Source organism: Ovis canadensis, chromosome 25 (assembly GCF_042477335.2).
Source record: "Ovis canadensis isolate MfBH-ARS-UI-01 breed Bighorn chromosome 25, ARS-UI_OviCan_v2, whole genome shotgun sequence".
NCBI lineage: Eukaryota > Metazoa > Chordata > Mammalia > Artiodactyla > Bovidae > Ovis > Ovis canadensis.
In genome coordinates, this window is record NC_091269.1 from 31545422 (window position 1) to 31563433 (window position 18012).

Sequence of the window (18012 nt, forward strand, 5' to 3'; positions counted from 1 at the left end):
TGGAAGCCTGGAGTCCCAACCACTAAACTGCCAGGGAAGTCCTAGTGTAAATGATTTATAATTTAATTGATCATCTGCTTTCCTGATCATTACATGAATCACAAAGAATACTTACCCTGACTCTGTTATGGAGGGAAAAATAACCCATATCCAGAGGTCTGAGCAATATTTTGGCAAATCTTGATCTCAATGTCAATTGGCCGAATCATTTGTGAGTAGTCTTAGTGTCCCGGTTCAGTGAATTTTCCCGTTTCCATAAAATTCGGATCGCCATAGCTGTTCACTCTGGCTAGATGCATTGTTTCATCAAGTTCTGTTTCAGCGTTTCTTAGTGAAGTCGCTCAGTCGTGTCCGACTCTTTGCGACCCGTGGACTGTAGCCCACCAAGCTCCTCCGTCCATGGAATTCTCCAGGCGAAAATACTGGAGTGGGTTGCCATTTCTTAAACGTAGTTTATTTCACAAACACTAGAGGGCAGCATTTGATAGAGATTTCAGAAAGACCCAACGCTCCACGTCAAACCCGCCTCAGTGCTCCGTTGGGCTAGGCTTTTCTCCCTTCTTCTCTGGTTCCACTTCTGTTTTCAAGCCAGGAAATGCCTTTCCCTGTGGCTTTCACTGCCCACCGCCCTCTTCCTCAAGAAACACCGCTAGCTGGCTGGGGTTTACAGTGGATTAGTGCTCAGTATCCCCTTCCCCCTCCTTTGGGGACGTCAGTCTGTACCATACAGCCTGGAATGCCAAAACCCGTCTTCCAATTCCCTTAGAGTTAAGATTCCAAATGTCATTTAAGTTCGCCCAGTAAGATGCTCCTGGGGGACATTTGGAAGAAGGTATGTCTGTGGAGAGGCGCTGTTGTTGCCTGTTACCTGCAGGCAGGCATGGTGCGGAGAGGTCGCGCTTGCTGGGGTAGCATCACCATCTCTAGTTACTAGCTTCATGGGGGTTGCCTTGTGAGGTCTGAACATGCAGTTTGTTGCTGATGCCAGTCTAGCAGTGTGACTGAAGGCAACAGCAGCAGCAGTGGGCTGTTGTGATACCCAGACTTGCTGTTTAGGCTCTAAGTTTCTACAGCTAACAGTTCTAGGGTAGTTTCTAATTGTATCTTCTTGATTTTATGTGGTTCCTTGGCAGGACAGTTCTGTCATCTGGGAGCCATTTCTGGAGGCCCTGCCTCAAACATGCTTCTCCAGATCTTCCAGCATTTTTTATTTCATCCATTTTTTTACTTAATACCTGTATACATGTAGTAATTACAGAATTGTCTATCCATACACTGTTTATGTACACCTGTCTTTAGACTTGCAGTTTCTACTCATTGCCAAAGTTGCTTAGCTCAGCTTTCTTTTGCCCTGTACTCTTCAGTGAGCTTTATCATTCATTTTATTTATTTGAAATTGAAGTATAGTTGGCTTACCATGTTGTGTGAGTTTCTGGTGCACGGTAAAATGATTCAGCCATATGTGTTATATATATGTGTGTGCGTGTATATGTATGTATTTGTGTGTCTTTTTCTGAAGGAGATAAGCCCTGGGATTTCTTTGGAAGGACTGATGCTAAAGCTGAAACTCCAGTACTTTGGCCACCTCATGTGAAGAGTTGACTCATTGGAAAAGACTCTGATGCTGGGAGGGATTGGGGTCAGGAGGAGAAGGGGACGACAGAGGATGAGATGGCTGGATGGCATTACCGACTCAATGGACGTGAGTCTGAGTGAATTCCGGGAGGTGGTGATGGACAGGAAGGCCTGGCGTGCTGTGATTCATGGGGTCGCAAAGAGTTGGACACGACTGAGCAACGGAACTGAACTGAACTGTGTGTCTATATAATCTTTTTCAGATTCTTTTCTATTACAGGTTGTTGAATATAGTTTCTTGTGTTATACAGTAGGTCCTTGCTGTTTATATAATTTCTATATAGTAGTGTGTATCTGTTAGTCCCAAACTCCCAATTTATTCCTCTCAGCCTTTCCCCTTTCGTAACCATAAGTTTATTTTTGCTGTCTGTGAGTCTGTGTCTGTTTTGTAAATAAGTTCATTCATATCATTTTTTAGGTTCCACGTATAAGTGAAATGATATGGTGTTTGTCTTTCTCTGTTTGACTGCACTTAGTATGATGATCTCTAGGTCCATCCATGTTGCTGCAAATGGCATTGTTTCATTCATTTTTTAAATGATGGAGTAATATTACATACATATACACATATGTAATATTATATGCATTATACACACACACATATAATACATATGGCTGAATCACTTTGCCATACACCAGAAACTAACACAACATTGTAAACCAACTGTACTTCAATTTTAAATAAACAGAATGAACGATAAAGCTCACTGAAGAGTGCGGGGGAACAAAAGCTGACCTAAGTAACTTTGGCAATGAGTAGAAACTGCAAGTCTAAAGATGGGTCTACAGAAACAGTGTATGGAGACACATACATGTGCACACACACACACACACACACACGTATAATGTGTGCCACATCATGTTTATCCAGTTGTCTGTTGATTTAGCTTGTTTACATGTCTTGGCTATTGTCCATAAATGCTGTTGTGAGCATTGGGTTCCATATATCATTTAGAATTCGAGTTTTCCAGTGTTTTCTACTTACCCTGCTGCTGCTGCTGCTAAGTCACTTCAGTTGTGTCTGACTGTGCGACCCCACAGACAGCAACCCACCAGGCTCTGCTGTCCTTGGGATCCTCCAGGCAAGAACACTGGAGTCGGTTGCCATTTCCTTCTCCAATGCATGAAAGTGAAAAGTGAACGTGAAGTGGCTCAGTCGTATCCAACTCTTAGCGACCCCATGGACTGCAGACCACCAGGCTCCTCCGTCCATGGGATTTTCCAGGCAAGAGTACTGGAGTGGGTTGCCATTGCCTTCTCCAATCCTTTGCATTTCTTAAATCCCTTCCTGCTTAAAATAGCTAAAGTGGTTTCTGTTTTTCTAAAACTGACCCATGAATGATACATTAGCTGAAGGTAAACAGAAACTGCAGCTCAAGTATACCTCTGTGATCTTTGTAGTCTTTAGGTGAACTGATGAAATGCCACCATGAAATCTTGGGTGTAACGAGTTACTTCTTCCTGTGTACCTTGCCCCACTTCTAGAGTACATAATTATGATCCCACCACTGCTACTATTATAATGGACGTGAGGTGATAATGTCTTGGGTTGCATGCTGGTGATCAAGCTCACAGCCATGATTCATTCAAAAAGCATTTACCCGGTAGATGACAGTGAGAGAGTTTAGAAAGGCTTATTAGGAACTAACCACACTTAACGTTAGTGTAGTGTGGCTTTCCTGACCCCACAGACATCCTGGGTGATGGATTCTGGTATCACTGGCACGAAGACTCTGTAGATCTGAGGATGCCTACCAACTTCCTCAGCTACTCTACATACTTGCCTAATGAATGAGGCACAGCTGAGATGGCTTCCCCGACACTATCCATACCTGTATGAGAAATATCTAAGCCCATTCGACCTCATGGGGTTGGTCCTAAACAAGACACATTGTGCTTTTTTTTGGGTGCACTATGTCACATGTGGGGTCTTAGTTCCCTGATCAGGGATCAAACTGGTGCCTTCTGTAGTGAAAGCACAGAGTCCTAACCACTGGACCACCAGGGAGTTCCCCACATTTTACTTATTTATACTTTTCAACATCTTTTGGAGGTATTTGAAATCCAGGGGCACTTTACATGAATTCCTAGTATACCAGGAACTCTTAGAATGACATTTCTCCAGATGGTTTATCAAATAGTTTCTGGTAAGTGAATTCTCTACTGAGAATATCCAGAGTTTTGTATAAGATACTTGAGAAGACTTCCAATTCAACCTGAAAGTGAAACTCCCTCAGTCGTGTCCGACTCTTTGTGACCCCATGGACTATACAGTCCTTGGAATTTTCCAGGTTAGAATACTGGAGTGGTTAGCTGTTCCCTTCTCCAGGGGATTTTCCCAACCCAAGGATCGAACCCAAGTCTCCCGCATTGCAGGCAGATTCTTTCCCAGCCGAGTCAGCTTTCCTCAGGGAAGAGAAGCCCTCAAATTCAACCTACAATTTAGAAAATCAACCTCAGAGTTTGATTTTCAGGGAGTCACAACTGAAATTCCTCAGTTTTCTGTGACCGGTATGTGACAAGAATCCCTAACTTTGATAGCTTCAAGGCTGAGATTGTGATAAGAATTGAACAGGAATCAGAGATTTCCAACTTTTCAGTCTCTTAAAAACCCATGTGTGTGAAGTTGCTTCAGTCGTGTCCTACTCTGTGACCCCATGGACTGCAGCCCACCAGACTCCTCTGTCCATGGGATTCTCTAGGCAAGAGTACTGGAGTGGATTGCCATTTCCTTTTCCAGGGAATCTTCCTGACCAAGGGATCAAACCCAAGCCTCTTATGTCTCCTGCCTTAGCAGGTGAGTTCTTTACCACTAGCGCCACTTGGGAAGCCCCACCATTGAAATCTCACTGCATGAGGGAGCAGTTCCACCTTCCTTGTCTGTAGCGACTGTTTTTTTGTTTTTTTTTTTTTTGCCATCCAGAGAGCCCTCTTCCAGGAGGAAGCTGATATTCCCCTCAGGCTACATCTACTGTCAGCAGGCCAGGGACAGGGACCAGGTCGCTTTTTTCCCTGGTGGTGGTGTGTGATGCTCAGTCATGTCTGTTTGCAACCCCATGGACTATAGCCCATGGGACTCTCCAGGCCAGAATACTGGAGTGGGTAGCCATTTCCTTCTCCAGGGGATCTTCCCAATCCAGGGATTGAACCCAGGTCTCCTGCATTGCTGGCACATTCTTTACCATCTGAGCCATGAGGGAAGCCCATTTTTCCTTGGGGTCTTATGCAAAACCAGACATTTTAAAAGAAAGTTTATGTTCTGAAAACATTGCAGGAATTGGTTAATTTTTTATCAGCAAAAAACAAAAAAAAAACCCTTTTTGCTAATAGATGTTGAGGCTACTTGGCTCAGAAACAGCTGATACTTTCAGATGGCGCTCATCTGTTTCTCTGGGTGACAATTCCCTAAATGGTCCGTACCCTATATCTTGCTCCCTGGAACCAATGTTCACTATCTGTTAGGATTCTTCAGTTGTAAACAACATAAATCAACGCTATATAACTGGAATGGTGTAGTGGTTAATAGCTTAGGCTTTCCTGGGCACAAATTCTGACACTTTAACTTGCTAATTACGTCACTTGGTAATCAAACTAATCTCCATTTGCCCTCTACCAAAGGGAATGCTTAACAATACTACACCCTTCATAAGGCATTGCGAGCAACAAGTGGAAAACTGCATTTGAAGATTTGGTACATGGTGACGATGCCATAGATTTTAACTACAATTTTGTTTCTAGCTGGCCTTGCTTTCATTTCTCGAAAGAATCATAATGCTCATTAAATAAATCCATGCTGCCATTCACCCTGGAGCCCACTGTGTAAAGTTGTTGAAGTAATAAATAAATTTTTGTTTGAATGAGCTCTTGTAGTTTGCAGTGTTCGGCTTTGTGGTGTTAAAACTCGGAGCTTATGCCTCAAATCATTTGTATTAGTTGGGGTCCTGGAGTAAGCAGACCGTGAGACAAAGTTGGGAATGCAAGAGGTTTATTGGGAGGTAATATCTGTGAAAAACAAAAGGGAGAAAAAGTGGTATTTGGCATGGAGAGTCTTCAGATTGTGATGATGCCTGGGAAGGGAGACAAGAAGGAAGTAGGATTGGGAATGGAGAGTCTCAGACTGAGGGGCAGAGGTGACAAAACCAACCTGATGTGGAGCTCCAGAGCAAAGATTGCTCTTAGAGCAGAAATGACCAGACCCTGATGTCCCTGCTGTGCTGTCATGGGCTGGGGGATCCTTGGAAGAGAGTGGCTTCAGCTAGAAAGTTAAGGCAGATTCCCAAGCATGAATAGACAGGCTAGTTCTTTTTGAAGGGAATTCTGAGTGGTCAGCCTCTGTGACTTCCACGTCCACCCCTTGTGCTGCACAGCACAGCTTCTCCAGGGTTTCAGTGAACCTCTCTTCCTACTGGTGAAGTTGTGGGCTCCTATTATTCAAACCAGTCAATCCTAAAAGGAAATCAGCCCTGAGTATTCACTGGAAGGACTGATGCTGAAGCTGAAGCTCTAATACTTTGGCCACCTGATGTGAAGAACTGATTCACTGGAAAAGACCCTGATGCTGGGAAAGACTGAGGGCAGGAGGAGAAGGGGGGGGGGGCAGAGGATGAGATGGTTGGATGGCATCACTGACTCACTGGATATGAGTTTGAGCAAACTCAGGGAGACAGTGATGGACAGAGAAGCATGGCATGCTGCAGTTCATGGGGTTGCAAAGAGTCAGACACCCCTCAGCAACTGAACAACGAACAGCCAATAAAAAGTGTCTGAATAACAGACACTATTATTCAGTGTCTGTTCCCTTCCAGTGTCCATTCTGAATTTCCCTCTCCCTCCTTTACCCCCTGTCTATCCTCAGTGGCTTCATCTGTTGGTTCAACCCATGTGCTAATTCTGAGTGTACTGAATCCTTGGGAACCATACTCTTCTCATCCAGCAGCACTTGTCCATTTACAGTTATGATTGGACAAGGAAGTAACTGGAAGTACCCCGGTGGGTCACCCAAGTTCCACGAATATTCCTCCCTGTCCTAATTGTGTCATAGCAGCCGCACCTCCTACTGCTCATGCTCAATGACCCCTGTAAAGGCAGTAACTCCTGTTCTTGCCTCCTGGTCCTAAGTATAAAGAGACCAGAATGCCCACATGGCAGTCATGAGATCAGCGGAAACCTTGCTGTGTTCCATTGCAAGGATATGTTCCCTTTTGGGATCAGGATCTAGAATCCTGCAGAGCCCAGAGTTGTTAGACAGAACACACAAAGTCTCCTGATGGATCTTGCTACTGATGCTAAGTCGGGTCACCCCTGCTTGGTTCTTGGATCCATGGATTCTTCCTACTGAGAACACGGAACCAATGCCTGTCTGATTCAGTGTGTGCACTGCATCCTGGAGGATGGTACCCAGTCCTTGCAGAGTACTGCCTAGGAGTACTCTGAACCTGAACTAACAGATGACTTCTGAGTCGTCTTCATCCTAAGAGTCTGTGAGCCCAATAATGAGTCATAGTTGGAGGGTATGGCTAGGGAGCACCTAATCCATAGTCTTAGAAGTCCTACATACTGTAGCATCCAATCAGGTAGGGATGGCAGGGGCCAAGACTATGAGATCCATGGTTATCTCACATACTGCTCCATCCAGAAGTGGCCAACCTGTTAGAGTACGGGCTTAACTGCCCCAAGGCATGTGGGATCTTAGTTCCTAGACCGGGGATCTAACTTATATCCCCTGCTTTGGAAGGTAGATTTTTAACCACTGGACCACCAGGGAAATCCCACACCACTATTTTTTTTTTTTTTTTTTAATGACATTTCTGTCTCTGCTGAGTCCAGATGCGGCCTCAGAATCATCTTCAACAATTCAGCAAACTCTGGAAGCAGCTAACACTAAACCATCTGATCACACTGGGTTGAAATCTATGTGCTGTTCTGATCTAGCCTCTACCTGAGAGCTAGCCAAAGACTGGGAATTTCATTGCTATCATTGCATGATTCAAAATACTAAGATCATGGTATCTGATCCCATCACTTCATGGCAAATAGGAGGGGAAAAAACTGAAAGCAGTGACAGATTTTATTTTCTTGGGCTCAAAAATCATTATGAATGGTGACTGCAGCCATGAAATTAAAAGACGCTTGCTCCTTGGAAAGAAAGCTGTAACAAACTCAGTGTATTAAAAAGCAGAGATATCACTTTGCTGACAAAGGTTGGTATAATCAAAGCTATGGTTTTTCCAGTAGTCATGCATGGTTGTGAGGGTTGGAACATAAAGAAGGCTGAGTGCTGAATAATGCTTTCAAATTGTGGCACTGGAGAAGATTCTTAAAAGTCTCTTGGACTGCAAGATCAAACCAGTCAGTCCTACAGGAAATCAATCCTGAATATTCATTGGAAGGACTGATGCTGAAGTGGAACCTCCAATACTTTGGCCACCTGATGAGAAGATCTGATTCACTGGAAAATACCTGATGCAGGGAAAAACTGAAGGCAAAAAGAGAAGTGGGTGGCAGAGGATAAGACAGATAGCATCACCAACTCAATGGACATGAGTCTGAGTAAACTCCCGGAGATAGTGAGGGACAGGGAAGCCTGGCAGGCCGCAGAACATGGGGTCACAAAGAGTTGGACACAACTTAGTGACTGAACAACAATAATATATGTTGTTAGGCATATGGCACCCCACTCCAGTACTCTTGCCTGGAAAATCCCATGGATGGAGGAGCCTGGTGGGCTGCAGTCCATGGGGTTGCTAAGAGTTGGACACGACTGAGCAACTTCACGTTCACTTTTCACTTTCTTGCATTGGAGAAGGAAATGGCAACCCACTCCAGTGTTCTTGCCTGGAGAATCCCAGGGCCGGGGGAGCCTGGTGGGCTGCCGTCTATGGGGTCGCACAGAGTCGGACACGACTGAAGCGACTTAGCAATGTGAATATGTAATATGAACCTATATACAGTTTTCCCTTGCTATCTGAAATCAGAGCATTCTTATGAAATATTTCATAAGCTAAAATGAAGGAACAATTACCTTAGGACACATCTTGCTGATGGATGCACAGGACAAATGGAAATAAAGCACAGTTAGTCAGTCTCTCAGTTGTGTCCACTCTTTGTGACCCCAGGGACTGTACCACACCAGGCTTCCCTGTTCACCAACTCCTGGACCTTGCTCAAACTCATGTCCATTGAGTCGGTGATGCCATCCAACATTTCATCCTCTGTCACCCCCTTCTGCCTTCAATCTTTCCCAGCATCAGGATCTTTTCTAATGAGTCAGTTCTTCACATCAGGTGGCCAAAGTATTGGAGCATCAGCATCAGTCCTTCCAGTGAATATTCAGGACTGATTTCCTTTAGGGTTGACTGGTTTGATCTTGCAATCCACGGGACTCTCAAGAGTCTTCTTCAACACCACAGTTCAAAAGCATCAGTTCTTGTGTGCTCAGCTTTCCAACTCTCACATCCTTACATGACTATTGGAAAAACCATAGCTTTGAGTATATGAACCTTGGTTGGCAAAATAATGTCTCTGCTTTTTAATACACTGTCTAGGTTTGTCATAGCTTTTCTTCCAAGGAGCAAGCGTCTTTTAATTTCATGGCTGCAGTCACCCTCTGCAGTGATTTTGGAGCCTAAGAAAGTAGTCTGTTAGTGTTTCCACTGTTTCCCCATCTATTTTCCATGAAGTGATGGGATTGCATGCCATGATCTTAGTTTTTTGAATGTTGAGTTTTAAGCCTGCTTTTTCAGTCTCTTCTTTCACTTTCATCAAGAGGCTCTTGATGAAATAAAGCACAGATGCTCACACACATAGTTCAGAGCTCTGGCAGCTTAATACTGAGATGCAGAGTGTAGTTGCCAGGGAAGGAGCTTGGTGGTGCCCATCTGGCTGCTCAGGTGAGCCCTGCCTCTAGAATGGATCCCTGTAAAGTCAACACTGAACATTGCTTTTGCTTCTTTTTTTCAAAAGCAAAAATCCTTTTTAGATTTTTTTTCAGTTAGCAAACACAGGTGCTCATGTAAGCCTTTCATTCAACTGAAGGAGCATAAAGCAAACTTTCTAAAAGCTTGGTGTATCTATATATGCATGTGCAGCTAAGTCCCCTACATATGGACCTTTAAGTTGGGAACTTTCAAAGGTGTGAACCTTTGTTCACATGTCCAATCAGATGTTAGTTCTTGTGTCTGGCATACATTGTCACATGTGTACATCCTCTTCAAGTGGTTGTGCTTTTGTGTATTTTGCTATACAGTACTGTGTAGACTACAGTACCTTATTTCAAGCCTAGGATGTCTGGAAGCAAACATAAAAGCAGAGGAATATAGCTGGTATTACTGTACTCTTCAAAGTAGTGTACTATAAGATTAAAAATGCATTATTTTTGGGGTTTGTTTTTTATGTTTGTGTATAAAGTATTATAAACCTATGACAGTATAGTATTATATAGCTGATTGTGTTAGTTGTGTACCTAGGCTAACTTTGTGGGACTTGGAACAAATTGGACTTACGAACATGTAAGAGGACTTACTGTACAGACATATTCAGTGGAAATGCTGGGCCACAGAGAATAGCAAGGAGAGACAAGAAAGCCTTAAGTGAACAATGAAAAGAAATAGAGGAAAACAATAGAATGGGAAAAACCAGAGATCTCTTCAAGAAAATTAAGAGATATCAAGGAAACATTTTATGCAAAGAAGGCACACTAAAGGACAGAAACAGCAAGTACCTAACAGAAACAGAAGAGATTAAGAAGAGGTGGCAAGAATACACAGAACTGTACAAAAAAGGTCTTATGACCCAAAGGATCACATTGGTGTGGTCATTCACCTAGAGTCAGACATCCTGAAAATGTGAAGTCAAGTGGAGCTTAAGAAGCATTAGTTTAAACAAAGCTAGTGGAGGTGATGGAATTCCAGCTGAACTATTTAAAATCCTAAGAGATGATGCTGTTAAAATGATGCACTCAATATGCCAGCAAATTTGGAAAACTCAGTAGTGGCCACAGGTCTGAAAAAGGTCAGTTTCCATTCCAGTTCCAAAGGAGGGCAATGCCAAAGAATGTTCAAACTATCATACAGTTGCTCTCATTTCACCTGCTAGTTAGGTTATGCTCAAAATCCTTCAAGCAAAGTTTTAATAGTTCGTGAACCAAGAATTTCCAGGTGTATAAGCTGGATTTAGAAAAGGCAGAGGAACCAGAAATCAACTTGCCAACATTCTCTGGATCATAGAAAAAGCAAGGGAATTCAAAAAGAAATCTGTTTCATTGATTACGTTAAAGCCTTTAACTGTGTGGATCACAGCAAACTGAGGAAAATTCTTAAAGAGATGGGAATACCAGACCACCTTACCTGTCTCCTGAGAAACCTGTATGCAGGATAAGAAGCAACAGTTAGACGTGAAACAATAGACTGGTTCAAAACTGAGAAAGGAAAACATCAAGGCTGTATATTGTCACCTTGCTGATTTAACTTTATGCAGAGTACATCATGTGAAATGCCAGGCTGGATGAGTTACAAGCTAGCATCAAGATTGCCTTGAGAAATATCAACAACCTCACATATGCATATGACATGTGCACTCTTAACAGCACAAATCGAAAAGGAACTAAAGAGCCTCTTGATAAGGGTGAAAGAGGAGAGTGAAAAAGCAGGCTTAAAACTCAACATCAAAAACCTAAGATCATGGCATACGGCCCCATCGCTTCTTGAGAAATAGATGGGGGAAAAGTAGAAACAGTGGCAGATTTTACTTTCCTGTGCTCCAAAATCACTGCGGATGGTGACTGCAGCCATGAAATTAAAAAATGCTTGCTCCTTGGAAGAAAAGCCATGACAAACCTAGATAGCATATTAAAAAGCAGAGACATCAGTTTGGGAACAAAGCTTTGTACAGTCAAAGCTGTGGTTTTTCCAGTGGTCATGTACCGATATGAGAGTTGGACCATAAAGAAGGCTGAGCCCCGAAGAATTGATCCTTTTTGAACTGTGATGTTGGAGAAGACTCTTGAGAGTCCCTTGGACAGTGAGGAGATCAAACCAGTCAATCCTAAAGGAAATCAATCCTGAATATTCATTGGAAGGACTGATGCTGAAGCTGAAGCTCCAATACTTTGGCTGCCTGATGCTAAGATCTGACTCATTGAAAAAGACCCGGATACTGGGAAAGATTGAAGGCAGGAGGAGAAGGGGGTGACAGAAGATGAGATGGTTGGATAGCATCACCAACTCGATGGACTTGAGTTTGAGCAAGCTCCGTGAGTTGGTGATGGACAGGGAAGCCTGGCTGCTGCAGACCATGGGGCTGCAAAGAGTCGGACACGGCTTACCGACTGAGCAACAATAGAGTATATATTCGTTCAGCTTTGGTAGCTTTTCAAAGTGCTTTACCCATTTAGAAAGGACCGCAATGGGGACCTTCCCCGGTGGTCCAGTGATAAAGAATCTGCCTGCCAATGCATTCGACCCCTGGGCTGGGAAGATTTCACATGCTGAGGGGCAGCTGAGCCCAGTGCCACAACTACTGAGCGAGTGCATGTGCTTGTAACAACTGAAGCCTGCATGCCCAGAGCCTGTGCTCCAGAGGAGAAGCCACCAAAATGAGAAGCACTGCCACTGAAACCAGAGAGCAGCCTCTGCTCGCTGCACCTAGAGAAAGCCTGCTAGCAGCAATGAAGGCCGGCACAGCCAGTAAATAAATAATAGTTAAAAAAAAAAAAAAAAAGGACCACATTGGGACTTCCCTGGCAGTCCAGTGGTTAAAACTCCATGCTTCCACTACAGGAAGCATGGGTTCCATCCATGGTTGGGGAAGTAAGACCCTGCATGCCGCATGGTGCAGTTAGAAAAGTTAATTAATTAAAAACAATTAGGACCACTTTAAGCAGAGGCCCGAAGGACAAAGGGACATGGAAGCTGCAATGAGATTTCTCTGCTAACATCTCCACACTGTTTTGCCAAAAATACGTCCTTAAAGTGGTTAGAGTCCAACGGGAGAAGTCCCCTGCCTCCTGTCGTCTGTGGTTTCTCAGTGACACTCTGGTGAGAGGAGCCTCTGTCATTTTGGTCAGACCCTGGGCGACAGGAGATGATGACTGATGACTCAGGCTTCCTGACTCCACTGCCCAGGGCTCCGCTCACCACATCAGTAAGCCTGGCACCGGGGGGAGAGGTAAACACAACACGTGTTGCCATCGATTCTAGCAGAGATGTCAAGAGCCAATGCCTGAGAAGAGGAGGAGAGAATTGGGGTAAATGTGTCAGTGGGAAAAAAGCCAAGCAAGGGACCTGAGAGTCATGTCTGAAGAATTAAGTAACTCTGGCAAATGAAAACAAAAGATCTGACTGCTCAAATAATCTGTGTTACCTGTCTCAGATTCCCAGGCATTGCTATGTTTTGAGGAAGTCTTGGGACCCAGGGTTTGGCCAAATGTGTGGCCTGGGAGGAAAGCCGTCAATAGAGGTTGGAATTCTCAACAGAAATGAAAGGAGGCAAAAAACAAACACAAAACGAAACAACAACAAAAAACTGGCCACAGTAAAGCCTGTAAATGGTGTGTGGGTGTGACGGCCTGCCTCTTTGTCCTGGTTCAGGAGGTGTAAACAAAAAAAGTTGAAATGGGTCATTTTGGGAAAAAGTTTCCAGTGGGAAAGAGAAGAGTGTAGTGTTTGCCCTTCAGTGTTTTAGAATTTCTTCCAGGTACAGAGAGATGCCAATGTGCTGCTTTCAGATGCTGCTCATTAAAGTTCCATTTTTTTTTTTTAATTTTTCATTTTTTTTGGCCATCCACACAGCTTGTGGGATCTTAGTTTGCCCACCAGGGATTGAACCCAGGTGGGTCCTCGGCAGTGAAAGTGCTGAGTCCAAAGCAGTAGTGTGAAGCGTGTGTGTGCTCAGTCGTGTCCAACTCTTTGTGACCCTGTGGACTGTAGCCCGCCAGGCTCCTCTGTCCATGGAGTTCTCCAGGCAAGAATACCGGAGTGGGTTGCCATTTCCTCCTCCAGGGGATCTTCCCAACCCAGGAATCAAACTTGCATCTCCTGCATTGGTAGGCAGATTCTTTACCACTAGCACCACCTGGGAACTGCCAGGGAAGTCCTAAGTCCCATCTGTTAAAGAAACAAGACAACAAACATGATTGGTGCATCAAAGTGAGGTTTCCTTCCACACACATGTGACTGATCCCGTTTTGAACCACATGCAGTGTCTTTAAGGTGCTGAGCCCAATGTGTTACAAACTGCACAGTGTCTAGGGCTATAAAGGACTGAGTCTTACGCCAAGATATCTCTCTTTTTTTTTCCTTTCTTTAGTTGGTACAAAAAGTTAGACGTTTAAAAGTATCTCAGGCTCATCATTCTGAACTTTAGTTGACTGCTCATGTTTATAGAGTTGTAAAGACTGGAATGTATATACTCTGTCCCAGTTGTGTATATGCATGTTCTGAGAGAATTTCTCATATGAGATAATTCTGTCATTTGTTTTTTCCTTTAAGTTTTCTGGGAAAATAAATTAAGAAAATGCTGATTAGCTGGGTTCCACATATATAGGTTTCCTTCTATAGGCATAAAGGAAAGATGAAAGAGAGAAGCAGCCCATTTAAACCTGGGGCCCCATGTGGTCCAGTTTGTATGACACGTCACATTCCATTAAACACAAGTTTGACAACCGAGAAGTTAATTCAAATATTTACTGAGATTCTCAAAGAATGTCAAAAGAATATCTAGAGTCCTTAATTATTTCTTCATCTCTTGTTAAATTTTCTGCCCATGCTCAAGTTCTTTGCAAAGACTTTCTCAGCTCACCAAACCTCTTTCTCATCCCTGCATGCACTCAGAGTTCTTGTCTTTCCCCCTTTTTTTCTCCCCCAACAAAGCAAGTTTCCATCCCCCCTTTCTAAGATTAAAATTATATGCATCCTCAGTTTGTCTGTTATCTTCTAATATTCAGATCTTTATTTTTTTTAAATTTTATTGAAGTAGAGTTGTTTACAATGTGTTGATTTCTGCTGTAAGCAAAGTGATTCAGTTATACATGTACATTTTTTTCATGTTCTTTTCCATCATAGTTTATCACAGGCTATTAAATATAGTTTCCTTGCTGTTTAGTAGGACCCTGTTATTCATCCATCCTATATATAATAGTTTGGATCTGCTAATCCCAAACTCCCAATCCTTCCCTCCCTTCCTTGACAACCACTGTTCTCTATGGCTGTGAGTCTGTTTCACAGGTTTGTTCATTTCTCCTTCTGTTGTATTTTATTATTATTTTAAAGTTCTCTTATTCCTTGGGTTCTTTACTTCCTGTAGATTACTTGCTAGCTTTTATTTATTTATTTGAAGGATAATTGCTTTGCAGTGTTGTGGTAGTTTCTGTCGGACAAGTGAATCCCTCCCTCTTGAGCCTCTCTGCCATCCACCACCTCCCGTTCCACCATCTCACCCCCCAGGATGTCACAGAGCACCAGGCTGTGTTATCCGCTAGCTGTCTACTTTACACAGGGTAGTGTGTATATGTCAGTGCTATTTTTTCCATTCATCCTCCCCTCTCCCGTCCCACTGTGTCCTCAAGTCTCTTCTGTGCATATGCATCTCTATTCCTGCCCTGTGGATAGGTTCATCAGTACCATTTTTCTAGATTCCACATATATGCATTAATACACATACTTGTTTTTCTCTTTCTGACTTACTTCACTCTGTGTGGCAGACTCCAGGTTCATCCACACCACTACAAATTCATTTCTCTCTTATAGTCAGACAGTATCTGATGTCTGCTTATCCAGGAGGTAGGATGGGCCAATGCCAGCATCTGAATCTCGGACCCGAGCCAGAGCAGACAGAGAGGGAGTTGAAGAGCACCCACGATGAAGACATACATGATTTGATAAGATAGAAGCATAATAAAAAGTTAGAGTTGAAAAGAGAGATGGTTAGGTACCGTCACCGACTCAATGGACATGAACTTGAGCAAACTCTGGGAAGTAGTGGAGGACAGAGGAGCATGGAGTGTGCAGTCCATGGGATCACAGAGAGTTAGACATGACTTAGTGATTGAACAACAGCACCACCACCACATTAAATGTAAACATGCTGAGGAGATTGCCACACAAGAGTGTTTTTATAGTGTGGCAGGACAAATAAACACTTCCTCGATGAATAGTGTATTTAGAAAATTTCCATGTCATTTGTACTTGTCTGGAAAGAACTATTTCAAAAGCATCTAGATGTCTTGAGATTAAACTTCTCAGCCCTCAGGGAAAGAAGCAACTGCCTGTTCACTCATCCTTGAATTCAAAATGTGTTTACATGGAACTTACCAGGCATCCAGCAGTCTTACATGGGGCTTCCCAGGTAGTGTTAGTGGTAGAGAACCCACCTATCAATGCAGGAGGCATAAGAGACATGACTTTGATCCCCAAGTCAAGAGCCCCTGGAGGAGGGCATGGCAACCCACTCCAGTATTCTTGTTTGAAGAATCCCTTGGACAGAGGAGCCTGGAGGGCTACAGTCCCTGGGGTCACAAAGAGTCGGACATGACTGAGCGACGAAGCATAGCACAGCATAGTATTAGGTACTAGGAGTAGGACAGAGAATAAGACTAGCATGGTCCTTTCCCTCAAGCAGCCTACAGTATAACAGGGAAGGCAAACATTGACTAGGTTATTTCTCATTCAGACATTAAATGTGTGCATTGAGAGTTGTGATGAAGAAGTGTATGGTGCTTTTGAAACTAGTCAACCAAGGAAGCCTTTATGGAAGAATATAATTTTTGAAAAAGCAGACAATTGCCTTCCTTTCTGTGGTGTATAAAATCAAGTGAATATCCATTGAGCTGTCCAGGTGCTACCGTTGTCACCTCTGGGCTTGTCTTTCTCCTTTACTTGGGAAGAATACTTTCACATCAGATTTAGCAAAGAGCTTATAAAATGCTTGATAGCACACTGACCAATCAAAACATACCAAGCATTCTTTTCCAGAGGATTGGGAAAGAGATTCATTTTGAAATAATTATCTGGCAATATGTTAAACTTGAAAAAAATAAACATTAAGCCATAATTATTTTTCAACAGAACCAGAGACTTATTCATCCTGCTTTTTGAAATCGTATATCTATTTCAGAGCACTGGAAGCTCAATACTATGTTTTATGTTCTAAGGGTAAAAACATGATGTCTGTTTTATTTCACAACATGAATTGAAAGCATTTGTGGGACAGGATGTTGTTTTGGTTCAATAGGTTGTTCAAGGTTCCTTAGGAGTTTTATCCAGTAACTGCTTTCAGCTTTAAGACATTAATGTTTCCATTTGGTTTTCAGATCCAAAGACTGTGTAAGCAGATTTTTCTGTTTTTGATGCCTTATTCTACTGCAAGTGTGGTTTAAGGTCATCAATCATATAACTGAGAGTAATAAAGGACTCTGGCTAAGAGTCTTTACACAAATAAAACTTGCGTTGGTTTGAGTGAGGATGGCGATTATTCAAGGATTGCAGGAATAGCTTGGAGTCAAACCTCAAAAATGTTCCAGATTTGCAGCTCATGCGCTGGTTGGGAAAGCTGCCTCTCAACGTTAATTCAGGTAAGATGCTGGCCAGGCTGAAGCTAGGAAAATGAGAGGACCTGATGGGAACTATAAAGGAACTGATTCCCTTGGGCTATTAAGCAAGTCTCAGGAATCTTTCTGCCAGGAAAACCTTCTCTCTCCTTTCTTTGGGGATCAAAGTCCAGGGTTTGTGTTTCGGAACACAATGAACTAAGTTGAATTTGTCATAGACTCTTTTCTCTCAGATCTCCTTTCCCCTTCCTGGATCTGTTATTCACATCTTCCCATGCTCAGAACTTTCCTAGCGCTCTCTAGAGGTCAGAGTTCACCACTTTGGAGCCCTAATAGATCTGCCTTAGTAGGAAAGTTATGGCCAACCTAGACAGCATATTAAAAAGGAGAGACATTACTTTGCCGACTAAGGTCCGTCTAGTCAAGGCTATGGTTTTTCCAGTGGTCATGTATAGATGTGAGAGTTGGACTGTGAAGAAAGCTGAGCACCAAAGAATTGATGCTTTTGAACTGTGGTGTTGGAGAAGACTCTTGAGAGTCCCTTGGACTGCAAGGACATCCAACCAGTCCATTCTAAAGGAAATCAGTCCTGGGTGTTCATTGAAAGGACTGATGCTAAAGCTGAAACTCCAGTGCTTTGGCCACCTCATCTGAAGAGTTGACTCATTGGAAAAGACTTCGATGCTGGGAGGGATTGGGGGCAGGAGGAGAAGGGGACGACAGAGGATGTGATGGCTGGATGGTATCACTGACTGGATGGACATGAGTCTGAGTGAACTCTGGGAGTTGGTGATGGACAGGGAGGCCTGGCGTGCTGCGATTCATGGGGTCGCAAA